This window comes from Panicum virgatum, chromosome 9K (genome assembly GCF_016808335.1).
Source record: "Panicum virgatum strain AP13 chromosome 9K, P.virgatum_v5, whole genome shotgun sequence".
In the NCBI taxonomy this organism is placed as follows: Eukaryota; Viridiplantae; Streptophyta; class Magnoliopsida; order Poales; family Poaceae; genus Panicum; species Panicum virgatum.
Window position 1 is genome coordinate 39,976,604 of NC_053144.1, and position 13,557 is coordinate 39,990,160.

Genomic DNA, 13,557 nt, shown 5'->3' on the forward strand with positions numbered 1-13,557 from the left:
AACGCCAGTTGAACCGATGTTATGCACATTGAACTCGCCGGTCAAAAATTGCTATCACCGGTTGATTGCTAGTTCAGATCAGTGTTACGTTCACCGGTTGATCCGATGCTGTGACTTTTGTATACGCCGGTTGAACGCCTGGTTTGTCTGAGCTGAGACAGAAACTTAGTAACGCCGGTTAAACCGATGGGTATAGATCCATTAAGCGTCGGTTTAACCGGTGAACCCAAAAAACCTTCACTCAGCTCACTCTTCTATGCTAAGTCCAATGAACTTATAAAATCCAACTAAACTCAAGTTAATGGACTTGCATAGGCGACTTTACCCCTCAAAATATTTAGGATAGCATAGAGCTTAGTAATTTTTCTTTTTGAACACAAGGAAATGCCGCAAAGCGAGACAAAGCGCCAAATAAAATGTATGAGCCATGTCATAGGAATATTGAAGATAGAGAGATTCAAACTCATCATGACATGACTCACTAGGCAATAACGCACCTAACACTTTGCTCTTTTCACTTTTCATTAATTAAGATCTTGCATATAAAACAAGTCTCATTTTCATCAAGTGATCTCCTTTGTGACCCTTACGCATGCAATGATGGTGCAAGCTAAAACCACATGCGAAAGAATAGTAAACATGAAGTGCACATCTATATGACAAGAAATGCATAACGAGAATTTAAGTTCTACTTGTCAAGTTTGAACCCACGGGAAGCTTCTTCATGATGAGCCTTTCTGCAAGCCTAGAGGAAAACAAGTGGACCACCACCTCTAGCTAAACCCATGCTAATCACTATCTTACCATGGTTAGACAAGTGTCCTATATGTATGCATTTTTCTTATATGACAAGGCAACTTACATGACGTTTGCCGCATCTAATACATTAAGCTCATTCCTTAGCCTAACAAAAGTACTCTCGTCTAATGGTTTTGTGAAAATATCCGCCAATTGCTCCTCGGATCTCACACCTTGAAGAGATATGTCTCCTTTAGCTTCGTGATCACGCAAGAAGTGATGGCGAATATCAATGTGCTTTGTGCGAGAGTGTTGAACCGGATTTTTGGCAATTTTTATGGCACTTTCATTGTCACAAAGGAGTAGTATCCTATCTAGTTTCACAGCAAAGTCCAAAAGGGTTTGCTTCATATATAGCATTTGGGCACAACATGCACCGGCCGCTATATATTCCGCTTCCGCGGTGGACAAAGCCACGGAATAGTGCTTCTTACTCGACCAAGAAACTAGAGAACGCCCAAGCAAGTGGCAACCCCCGGAGGTACTCTTGCGATCCACACGGCTTCCGGCAAAATCCGAATCCGAGTATCCCAAGAGATCTAAGCTAGCGCCTTTGGGGTACCACAAGCCTATGCTTGGGGTGTGCTTAAGATACCGAAGGATCCTATTCACAGCCGAGAGGTGTGAATCCTTTGGGTTTGCTTGAAAGCGGGCACACAAGCACACACTAAACATTATATCGGGCCTAGATGCGGTAAGGTAAAGCAAAGACCCTATCATAGAACTATAGAGGGATTGATCAACCGGTTTACCGTCCACATCCAAGTCGAGATGCCCATTGGTTGCCATGGGTGTCTTGATCGGCTTGCATTCATCCATCTTGAAATTCTTCAAGATATCTTTAGTATATTTTTCTTGATGGCTGAATGTCCCTTCCTTCAATTGTTTGACTTGAAAACCAAGGAAGAAGGTTAATTCGCCGATCATGGACATCTCGAATTCCCTAGACATCATGGTAGCAAACTCATGGCTTAGTGAATCATTAGTTGAGCCAAAGATAATATCGTCAATATAGATTTGACAAATGAAAAGATCCCCGTTGACGTCTTTTGTGAACAATGTGGTGTCCACCCTCCCGATCTTGAAGCCTTGCATGATTAGGAAGTCACGAAGCCTCTCATACCAAGCCCTTGGAGCTTGTTTGAGCCCATAGAGTGCCTTGTGCAACCTATAAACATGGTTAGGATTCCTCGGATCTTCAAACCCGGGAGGTTGCTCAACATAAACAAGTTCGTTAATAACGCCATTTAAGAATGCACTTTTCACATCCATTTGATATAACTTGATATTATGATGTGAAGAGTAAGCAAGAAGGATGCGGATAGCTTCAAGTCTTGCGACCGGAGCAAAAGTTTCACCAAAATCCAAACCTTCGACTTGAGAAAACCCTTTTGCCACAAGTCTTGCTTTGTTGTGTATCACCACCCCATGTTCATCTTGCTTGTTTCGGAAGACCCACTTAGTGCCAATGATGTTCTTGTTTTTCGGAGGAGCTTCGAGGACCCAAACTTCATTGCGGGTGAAGTTGTTCAATTCTTCTTGCATGACCATCACCCAATCCGAGTCCTCAAGCGCTTCCTCTATGCTAGTGGGTTCAATACAAGAAACAAACGAGTAATATTCGCAAAATGAAGCATGCTTAGAGCGGGTTCTTACTCCCTTGGAAGGACTACCAATGATTTGACCAATTGGATGATCCTTGGAGATACGACCATGCTTCACTAGCGGTACATGTGTGGATGTTTGTTGGGGTGGATCATGGGTGACATGTGCTTGTGGTGGAATATTTTGCTCTTCTTATTCTTGGACTTGGGGTGTTGGTGTTGGCACATTTTCTTGAGATTGTGGATCATCTTTTTCTTGATCTTCATCCACTTGGGGTGCCATGGAGGTGCTTGGTGTAGATGAGGATGGTCCTCCCCCTTGATCATTGCCTTCATGCACCTCTTCTGGCTTGATATCCCCAACGGACATCTTCTTCAAAGCTTTATCAATTTCCTCATCACCTACATTGTCATAGCCAACAACCTCCTCTTGGGAGCCATTAGATTCATCAAACTCCACATCACATGTTTCTTCAACTAACCCGGAGGTTTGATTGAATACTCTATATGCTTTGGAGTTTGATGCATAACCAAGAAAGAATCCTTCATCACATCTACTTTCAAACTTACCGAGCCTTTTCTTCTTATAAATGAAGAATTTGCAACCAAAGACTCGAAAGTAGGATATATTTGGTTTCTTCCCGGTGACGAGCTCATATGGAGTTTTCTTGAGGAGTCGGTGGGGATACACTCGGTTGGATGCATGGCAAGCCGTATTGATTGCTTCCGCCCAAAACTTCTCGGATGTGCCATAATCATCCAGCATTGCTCTTGCTAGAGTGATGAGTGTCTTGTTCTTTCTTTCCACCACTCCATTTTGTTGAGGCGTGTAGGTGGCAGAGAATTCATGCTTGATGCCCTCTTCATCGCACCATTCTTCAATCTTCATATTTTTGAACTCGGTGCCGTTGTCACTCCGGATCTTCACAATTGGGGAGTTGTACTCCCTTTGAGCCCTTCTTGCAAATGTCTTGAAGACTTCCGGAGTTTCACTCTTATCGCCTAGAAACATGACCCAAGTGTAACACCCTAATTTAAATTTCAGCATTTTTTTTAATAAATTAAATTGGCTTTATTTAATTTTCTAAGGTTTATTGTGTTTAGATGGCATTTAATCTAATTTTTGTTCCTTAAGTAATTAAAATTTTATCATAGTTTTAAATTTTTGTTGTTGCATCATGCCGGAGCATCTCTTTTATTTGATTGAGTGCTAGGATTGAATTCAAATTTGAATTTGAATTCAATTTAGTTTGGGTGTAGTTTAGAAATAGAAAAGAAGCCCAAACCCTAGGGCTAGCCCAAACCCAAAACAACCCAGCCCATGGGAAAACCCAACCCAACCCTCCTTCCCTGCGGGCCTTTCCTTTTCTTTTCCCCGGCCCAAACCCGCAGCCCAGACTTCGCCTGGCCCAGCAGCACCGCTCGCTACAGCCGGGCCGCAAAGCAGCCGCAGCTCGCGCCAGCTCGGCCCAAGCGCGCGGCCTGCCTCCCTCCACGCGCTCAGCGCCAGCGCCCCGCTCAGCCCACGCCGCGCGCTCCGCCACCGTCGCGCCTGGCCCCACCTGCCAGCGCCTCCCCACGCTCGTCCCGCACAGCGCCGCGCGCGCGTCCCCCTCACCCGCTGCGCCCCGGGCCCGCACATCAGCGACCGCGGCCACGACCCCGCACTCGCCCGCGATCCCCTTCCCCGTCTCGCTGACCCGCCGGGCCCGCCTGGCAGGGTCGTCGTCCCCGCGGGACGGCTCGCCGAGATCTCCGGCGAAACCACCGGGGATTCCCTTCCCCAACCGCGCCCGCGATCCCCGGCTCTTCCCTTTAACTAGCGCCGCAACCCTCCCTGCGCCCCGTCCACTCCTCGCGCCGCCCGCAACCCTAGCACATCGCCCCGCCTCGCCTCCGCTCGGAGCAGAGACCTCGCCGCCGGTAAGCTCCTCCGCCACTGCGTTTTCCTCGCCGCCGGTGACCCCGGAGCCCCCCTGAACCCCTGTCCTCACCGCAGGAGCACCCGCGTCGATCTGAGGCGCCCAGGAGGCCCGGAGCTGCGCCCCATCGACCTCTCCCCGGACCCAGCACCGACTCGCCGCCCAGACCTCGCCGCCGGTCCCCTGCGCCGCGAATCGACCGCCCCGAGCCCTCTGTAAGCACCAGCTCACCCCCTTTGTCGTTTTGGCGCTAGATTAGATGGGCCGTAGCCCTGGGACCCCCGGAACACACCACGCCGGCGAGGCTCACCGCCCCGAGCCGCCCTCATCGCCGTGCACCACACCGCGCACCCTGCAGCCCCGCGAATCCACTTCCAGTGGATTACGCATACCTTGAAGTCCACCCCAGACCCAACTCCGGGCCTATTTGACCCCCGGAGCGCCGGATTGGGCGTCTCCGGCGAGCCCGCCGCCGCGGAGCTCTGCTCCGGCGTGTCCCGCCGCCGCACCGCGCGCCCATTCGATCCCGGCCGTCGGATCCGTTTCCTGCGGCTTAGATTAGATCCCGAACCGTTTTGTTCTCAGCCGCCGGATCGTGATCCAATGGATCAGATCCGTGCGTACCGCTTCAGCTAGGCTCTTTTGCATAAGAGACCCTGGAGTCTTCTTTAATAAACCCGCCGTCCCTGGTAGTTCAAAAACAAATAGATTTAGGTCCGGTTTTTAGCACTTAACACCCTGGGTTTCTTTAAAATACAACCCGCCGTCCAGTCTGGTAGTTTTTGCGAGTTAGACCCTGGAGTTAGTGTTTAATTACGTTTTAGCCCTCGGTTTTAGCAGAAAAGCCCCTGAAGCTTCAGTTTTCTTACAAATAAGCCCCTAGAACTTGTTTTGGGCCTAGTTTATGCGTTTTAGCTCCGTTTTTAGCGTTCTTTATATCCACGCGATCGTTGTAACGAGTAGAATAGTTTTAGCTTAGTTTTTCTTGCTGTTTTTATGTATTGTTGTACTGTTTCTTAGTTTTTGTTAGTGTTTGCTTGTATGCTTATTTTCGTGCATTGTTTTGGCCATGTGTTCGTGAGTAGACGTTGATCCATCTGAGGAGCCCCAGTACCAGTACCAGGAGCAGCCTTCTTCCGAGCAGTTCGAGCAGCAGCAGGAGCAGTACGAGGAAGGCAAGTATAACATGAACAACCTATCATCTTTAAATACAATTTCATACTGCATTTTAATATTGTATGCCTTTAAGGATTTCCTAGCCAGTTTATATCCTTTAAATATACCCTTGGGTTGCATTTTGGTTAGTTGTGCTAGGTTGCTGCGCTATAACACACTCTGGTCCTTTTTAATTAATTTGACTAATGGTTTACTTGAACTTAATTCTGAGAGTGGCACTCTGTGTGGCTTGAGTGGCTCACGTCTCGTTAAAATTGGCTTTTGTTAGAAACATGGTTTAGGGGGCCAGCACGGTGCTTATTGCTTGGTTGGCCACTCTCCATAAGGACCGGTTCATAGAGCGACAACCTGGGACAACAGCGCTACCACAAGACTGGAATGGGACGGTCTTGGCTTACTAATTAGGCCATTTTGGTTCGGGAGTAACTTACCGACGGGGCATGGGGGGTGGTGAGCTTCAATGGTGGTCAGGCTACGAGGCTGGTCTGTGTGTCTTGTACCCCCTCGAGGTGGTTACCATCGTTGCGGAGCCTGATTCCTTAGCGGTTACACCTTACCAACGTGTCCTTTGTAACGGCCTCGTAGTGAGTCGCTAGTCATCTCACCTAAGGAAGTGTGATGAACATCTGGCGTAGCTCACGACTTGTGGGTAAAGATGTGCAACCTCTGCAGAGTGTAAAACTGGTATACTAGCCGTGCTCACGGTTATGAGCGGCCCAGATCCTCCTTTTGATTAGTGAAGTTATCTCTTTCCGACGAGGGAGGTGCTTCTCGGGGTTACCTTGGTGGCTTGGTTTTGGCTTGGTTTCTCAGTAGTTACATAATTAATTCTGATTAATTACTATGTAACTGGGTTAATGGTAATTCATCAACTCGTAGTAAATAGCTTTAATAAAATTTTGCCAACACTTAAAAGCTAATGCAGTTGAGTCAGCCAGCCTAGAGCCTCATAGTTTGTGTTATACTTGTTGAGTACAAGTTGTGTACTCACCCTTGCCTTTTCTCTACTTTTCCCTCTTGGCCACGCTACTGCTGCTCAGTTCCTGCCGACACGAGGGAGTTCGTCCAGCGCTACCAGGACTACGAGGACTTCTAGGTGTTCGTCTCCCAGTCGACGTCCCTGTGGCGCCCTGCTTCAGCTTCGGAGAGCTTTTATCGTATTTTGTACTTCGCTTCCGCTGTATTAGACATTTTTGTCATTAATGTAATAAATAACATTCGTATTCGCTTTATTATGTCTTTTTACGTGATATGTGCTATGATATACTGTTCATTCTGTTGTATATACGTGTGACTTGATCCTGGCACGTATATGATTGCTCGGTTTATGTTCTTTTATAAACCGGGTGTTACAGAGTGGTATCAGAGCCATATCGACTGTAGGACGAAGCCTAGATAGAACTGGTCGAGTTTTAGGACTTCTTCTCACCAATCCTTGTCTGCTGAAACTATTTTACTATTATACCCTTTGACTTCTTTGACTTTTTACCCTTCTTGCCTTGATTTCTCTCTCTGAAGAATAGTTTCGTAGATTTTGGCCTGAATCAGTCATCTGACCACCATGAGTTAGCTAGGTGACCTTTTTATAATAACCCGATAGCACGTTCTGCGACGCGTTGTGTTAGTCGAGTCTATTGCTAAACTCGGCTAAGTTGTGAAAATTGTCTGCTTGTTATTATGCTACATGTTTGATTTGGATTTTTGACTGATTGCATAGCTTAGTAGTTTAAAAATTTGCTTAAAGAAAATCACTCAGATGTTAAAGTTAACTAATTAATAAAATGAGTTAGATCGTTGGGGGTAAAACAGTCAACTCTATCCTGTCTACTTTATCATGGCTGAGTCTTTTTCCGCAAAGAGTTATCATATCCATCTGAGTTTATTCCTGCAATATCCTTACTCGTGAAATCTTTTGTTCAAATCAGATGGTGAACACCAGGAGCACCGGTTCCGGTTCTGGCCAGCAGCAGGGTCAGAACAACCAGGGTACTGGGATCCCGATGCCTCCGCCCTTGACTCCGGAGTAGTACTTCCAGCTCCAAATGCAGATGATGGCTACCCTGAACAACACCGTTCAGGCTCTTCAGCACGCTCACACTCAGCCTCCGCCTCCTCCACCGCCGCAGCCTCGCGACAGGCGTGCTGAGTTCCTGAGGGGTCACCCGCCGACGTTCTCTCACACGTCCGACCCTCTTCAGGCTGACGACTGGCTCCGTGCAGTGGAGCGTCAGCTGGACATCGCCTAGTGCGATGACCGTTAGCGCGTCTTGTACGCAGCAGGACAGCTGCGAGGGGCAGCTTTGGACTGGTGGGAGTCCCACCCAGTTCACGACCGCGAGGCTCTCACCTGGCTCCAGTTCAGGGAGCGTTTCCGCAGCCACAACGTCCCCGCGGGCGTTATGAAGATGAAGCAGAAGGAGTTCCTTGCTCTGAAGCAGGTAATCTTAAGTATAATCATTCAGCGTTTTCTTTTGAGCTAATGCCCCTTGTTCTATCTTTATGAATCTTGAGTTAATCTTCCGATATCTATCTGTCGTTGTGAATTCAGGGGACTATGTCGGTCACAGAGTATCGTGATCGCTTTCTTCAGCTGGCACGCTACGCCCCTGCCGAGGTTGCGGATGACCGCAAGAAGCAGGAGCACTTCATGGAGGGTCTTGAGGACTACCTCCAGTACGCGCTGCTCAACCTCCGCTTCGACGACTTCAACCATCTGGTTGACAGTGCGCTCAACACTGAGCGTAAGCACTTGGAGATGGAGGACAAGAAGAGGAAGGTTGTCCCCGTTGCTTCCGGCAGCAACACTCGTCCTCGACTCCAGCAGCCCCAGCAGTACCAGCCTCAGTACCGGCCTCCTCAGCAGTACCAGCAGAGGCCACCGCAGCAGTACCCGCCTCGACAGCAGCAGGCAGGTCAGGGCCAGAGGTTACCAGCACCTCCGGCTCGTGCTCCACCAGCTCCACCGGCACCGCAGGCTCCACGTCCGGCAGCTCCTACCGGACAGTAGGCTCAGGGACCTCCTCGCACCTGCTTTCACTGCGGCCAGCCGGGGCACTACGCCAACGCTTGCCCCCGGAAGGCGCAGGCGGGACAGCAGGGGCGCCCAGCTCAGCCCAGGGCGCCAGCACAGGGCAGGGTGAACCACGTGACGGCCGAGTCAGCGGCCGAGGCTCCCAACGTGGTTATTGGTACGTTCATGGTCAACTCCCATCCAGCTACAGTGCTTTTCGATACTGGTGCTACTCATTCTTTCATCACCAAGTCATATGTTGAGGAGCATAGTCTCTTTACCACTGCATTAAGGAAGTGTCTGCTAGTCTCTTCACCGGGAGGGGAGTTGAGATCCCATATTATTTGCCCCCAAGTCAGTGTAGCCATAAGGGGGGCAACGTTCAGTGCTGATCTGAGGGTGCTAGACACCAAGGGTATCGATGTGATTCTGGGAATGGATACTCTTGCCAAGTGGGGAGTCAGAATTGATTGTGCTCATCGAGCAGTTCACCTGACAGCATCTGATGGCCAAGAGGTGACAGTCAGTGCTTCAGAACCCTCGGGATTTCTTCATCAGATGGAGGCTAGACCCACGGACGGTATTCGCGTGGTGTCTGAATTCCCGGATGTCTTTCCGGATGATCTGCCAGGTATGCCGCCCGAACGCGCCATTGAGTTTTGTATTGATCTCTTGCCTGGCACAGCTCCTATTGCAAAGCGGCCCTACCGTATGGCACCTATAGAGCATGAAGAAGTCAAGAAGACTATTGATGAGTTGCTAGCCAAGGGCTATATCCGTCGCAGCTTCTCTCCTTGGGCTTTTCCATTGCTGCTAGTAGATAAGAAGGATGGCTCGAAGAGGATGTGTGTGGATTATCGTGAGCTGAATGCAGTCACTATCAAGAACAAGCATCCACTGCCCCGTATTGAGGATCTCTTCGATTTGCTTCGAGGTGCTCGTATATTCTCGAAGATTGATCTTCGTTCGGGATATTTTCAGCTGAGAATCCGTCCTGGGGATATTCCGAAGACGGCATTCACCTGCAAGTACGGGCTATATGAGTATACGGTCATGTCCTTCGGCCTGACTAATGCCCCGGCTTTCTTCATGCATCTGATGAACATGGTCTTCATGGATTATCTGGATGTCTTCGTGGTGATCTTTATTGATGATATTCTGATCTTCTCCAAGACAGAAGAAGAGCATGAGGAGCATCTGAGACTCGTATTGCAGAGACTGAGAGAGCATCAGTTGTATGCCAAGTTCAGCAAGTGCGAGTTCTGGATTGACGAGGTTCCATTCCTCGGTCATGTTATCTCTCAGGGAGGCATTGCTGTTGATCCAAGCAAGGTGAAGGATGTGCTCGAGTGGGAGACACCGCAGACAGTGAAGGAAGTCAGATCTTTCTTGGGCTTAGCTGGATATTATCGGAGGTTCATTGAGAATTTCTCCAAGATCGCGAAGCCTTTGACTTCTTTGCTGGAGAAAAATGTGGCTTTCGTATGGACTGATGAGCGTCAGAGGGCCTTTGATGAGCTGAAGAAGAGGTTGACTACGGCGCCAGTCCTGACTCTGCCAGACCAGACGAAGAGGTTCACGGTATATTGTGATGCTTCGAAGGATGGTCTTGGGTGTGTTCTGATGCAGGAGGGCAGAGTGATAGCTTATGCTTCACGGCAGTTACGTCGGCATGAGCTGAATTATCCTACTCATGATCTCGAGTTAGCCGCAGTTGTGCATGCTCTGAAGATTTGGAGGCATTACTTGTATGGGCAGCGGTGTGATATCTACACTGATCACAAGAGCCTCAAGTACATTTTCACGCAGAATGAGCTGAACATGCGGCAGAGAAGATGGCTAGAGTTGGTCAAGGACTATGATCTGGAGATTCACTATCATCCGGGCAAGGCCAATGTTGTAGCAGATGCTCTGAGCAGAAGAAGTTATGTCAACATGGCCGTGGCTTTCCAGATGCCTCCAGAGTTATGCGAGGAGTTCGAGCAGTTGAGTCTGGGTTTCTTGCATCATACTTCTAGTGCAGCATTTGAGGCAGTACCGACTCTAGAGTCAGAGATCAGGCAGCATCAGAAAGATGATGAGAAGCTGCAGGAGATCCGTGAGTTGCTCAAGAAGGGCAAGGCTCCTCATTTCAGAGAGGATGATCAGGGTACCTTGTGGTACAAGAACCGGATCTGTGTGCCAGATGTGAAGGATCTTCGGAAGTTGATACTGAGTGAGGCCCATGATACAGCATACTCTATCCATCCGGGCAGCACGAAGATGTATTATGATCTGAAGGAACGTTTCTGGTGGTATGGGATGAAACGTTCAGTGGCAGAGTACGTGGCTATTTGTGACACCTGTCAGCGTGTCAAGGCTGAGCATCAGAGGCCAGCAGGTCTGTTACAGCCTTTGAAGATTCCAGAGTGGAAATGGGAGGAAATCACTATGGACTTCATTGTTGGATTACCTCGTACTCAGAAAGGGTACAACTCCATATGGGTAGTAGTGGATCGATTGACGAAGGTTGCTCACTTCATTCCAGTGAACACTACTTACTCCGGTGCTAGACTTGCGGAGTTGTACATCTCTCGGATTGTCTGCTTGCATGGTGTGCCCAAGAAGATCATATCTGACAGAGGGTCTCAGTTCACTTCTCGTTTCTGGGAGCAGCTCCATGATTCTTTGGATACGAAGCTGCGTTTCAGTACGGCTTATCACCCTCAGACAGATGGGCAGACAGAGAGAACCAACCAAGTGTTGGAGGATATGCTGAGAGCTTGTGCTATCCAGTATGGTACTAGTTGGGATAAGTGCCTGTCGTTTGCTGAGTTCTCATATAATAACAGCTATCAGGCCAGTCTAAAGAAGTCTCCCTTTGAGGCATTGTATGGCAGAAAGTGCAGGACTCCTCTCTATTGGGATCAGATCGGTGAGAAGCAGCTCTTTGGCCCTGAGATCATAGATGATGCAGAGCAGATGGTTCAGGCTGTGCGAGAAAATCTGAGGATTGCACAGAGCAGACAGAAGAGCTATGCTGATGGCAAACGGAGAGACCTGACTTTCAGTGTCGGTGATTATGTGTATCTGAAGGTGTCTCCGATGAGAGGAATTCGCAGATTCAATGTCAAGGGAAAGTTAGCACCTCGTTATGTGGGGCCATTCAAGGTGCTAGAGCGGAAAGGCGAAGTTGCTTATCGCCTGGAGTTACCTCTCAGCCTCTCAGGAGTTCATGATGTCTTCCATATATCTCAGCTGAAGAGGTGTCTGCGAGTACCCGAGGAGCAGGCACCACTGGATGGAGTCGATGTGCAGGAAGATCTGACCTATACTGAGCATCCGGTGAAGATCCTGGAGACATCAGAGAGGGTCACTCGGAACAAACGCATCAAGATGTGCCGAGTTCAGTGGAGTCACCACAGTGAAGCTGAGGCTACATGGGAGCGAGAAGATGAGCTAAAGAAGACATATCCAGATCTCTTTGCTAGCCAGCCCAGCTAAATCTCGGGACGAGATTTCTTTAAGGGGGTAGGGTCTGTAACACCCTAATTTAAATTTCAGCATTTTTTTAATAAATTAAATTGGCTTTATTTAATTTTCTAAGGTTTATTGTGTTTAGATGGCATTTAATCTAATTTTTGTTCCTTAAGTAATTAAAATTTTATCATAGTTTTAAATTTTTGTTGTTGCATCATGCCGGAGCATCTCTTTTATTTGATTGAGTGCTAGGATTGAATTCAAATTTGAATTTGAATTCAATTTAGTTTGGGTGTAGTTTAGAAATAGAAAAGAAGCCCAAACCCTAGGGCTAGCCCAAACCCAAAACAACCCAGCCCATGGGAAAACCCAACCCAACCCTCCTTCCCTGCGGGCCTTTCCTTTTCTTTTCCCCGGCCCAAACCCGCAGCCCAGACTTCGCCTGGCCCAGCAGCACCGCTCGCTACAGCCGGGCCGCAAAGCAGCCGCAGCTCGTGCCAGCTCGGCCCAAGCGCGCGGCCTGCCTCCCTCCACGCGCTCAGCGCCAGCGCCCCGCTCAGCCCACGCCGCGCGCTCCGCCACCGTCGCGCCTGGCCCCACCTGCCAGCGCCTCCCCACGCTCGTCCCGCACAGCGCCGCGCGCGCGTCCCCCTCACCCGCTGCGCCCCGGGCCCGCACATCAGCGACCGCGGCCGCGACCCCGCACTCGCCCGCGATCCCCTTCCCCGTCTCGCTGACCCGCCGGGCCCGCCTGGCAGGGTCGTCGTCCCCGCGGGACGGCTCGCCGAGATCTCCGGCGAAACCACCGGGGATTCCCTTCCCCAACCGCGCCCGCGATCCCCGGCTCTTCCCTTTAACTAGCGCCGCAACCCTCCCTGCGCCCCGTCCACTCCTCGCGCCGCCCGCAACCCTAGCACATCGCCCCGCCTCGCCTCCGCTCGGAGCAGAGACCTCGCCGCCGGTAAGCTCCTCCGCCACTGCGTTTTCCTCGCCGCCGGTGACCCCGGAGCCCCCCTGAACCCCTGTCCTCACCGCAGGAGCACCCGCGTCGATCTGAGGCGCCCAGGAGGCCCGGACCTGCGCCCCATCGACCTCTCCCCGGACCCAGCACCGACTCGCCGCCCAGACCTCGCCGCCGGTCCCCTGCGCCGCGAATCGACCGCCCCGAGCCCTCTGTAAGCACCAGCTCACCCCCTTTGTCGTTTTGGCGCTAGATTAGACGGGCCGTAGCCCTGGGACCCCCGGAACACACCACGCCGGCGAGGCTCACCGCCCCGAGCCGCCCTCATCGCCGTGCACCACACCGCGCACCCTGCAGCCCCGCGAATCCACTTCCAGTGGATTACGCATACCTTGAAGTCCACCCCAGACCCAACTCCGGGCCTATTTGACCCCCGGAGCGCCGGATTGGGCGTCTCCGGCGAGCCTGCCGCCGTGGAGCTCTGCTCCGGCGTGTCCCGCCGCCGCACCGCGCGCCCATTCGATCCCGGCCGTCGGATCCGTTTCCTGCGGCTTAGATTAGATCCCGAACCGTTTTGTTCTCAGCCGCCGGATCGTGATCCAATGGATCAGATCCGTGCGTACCGCT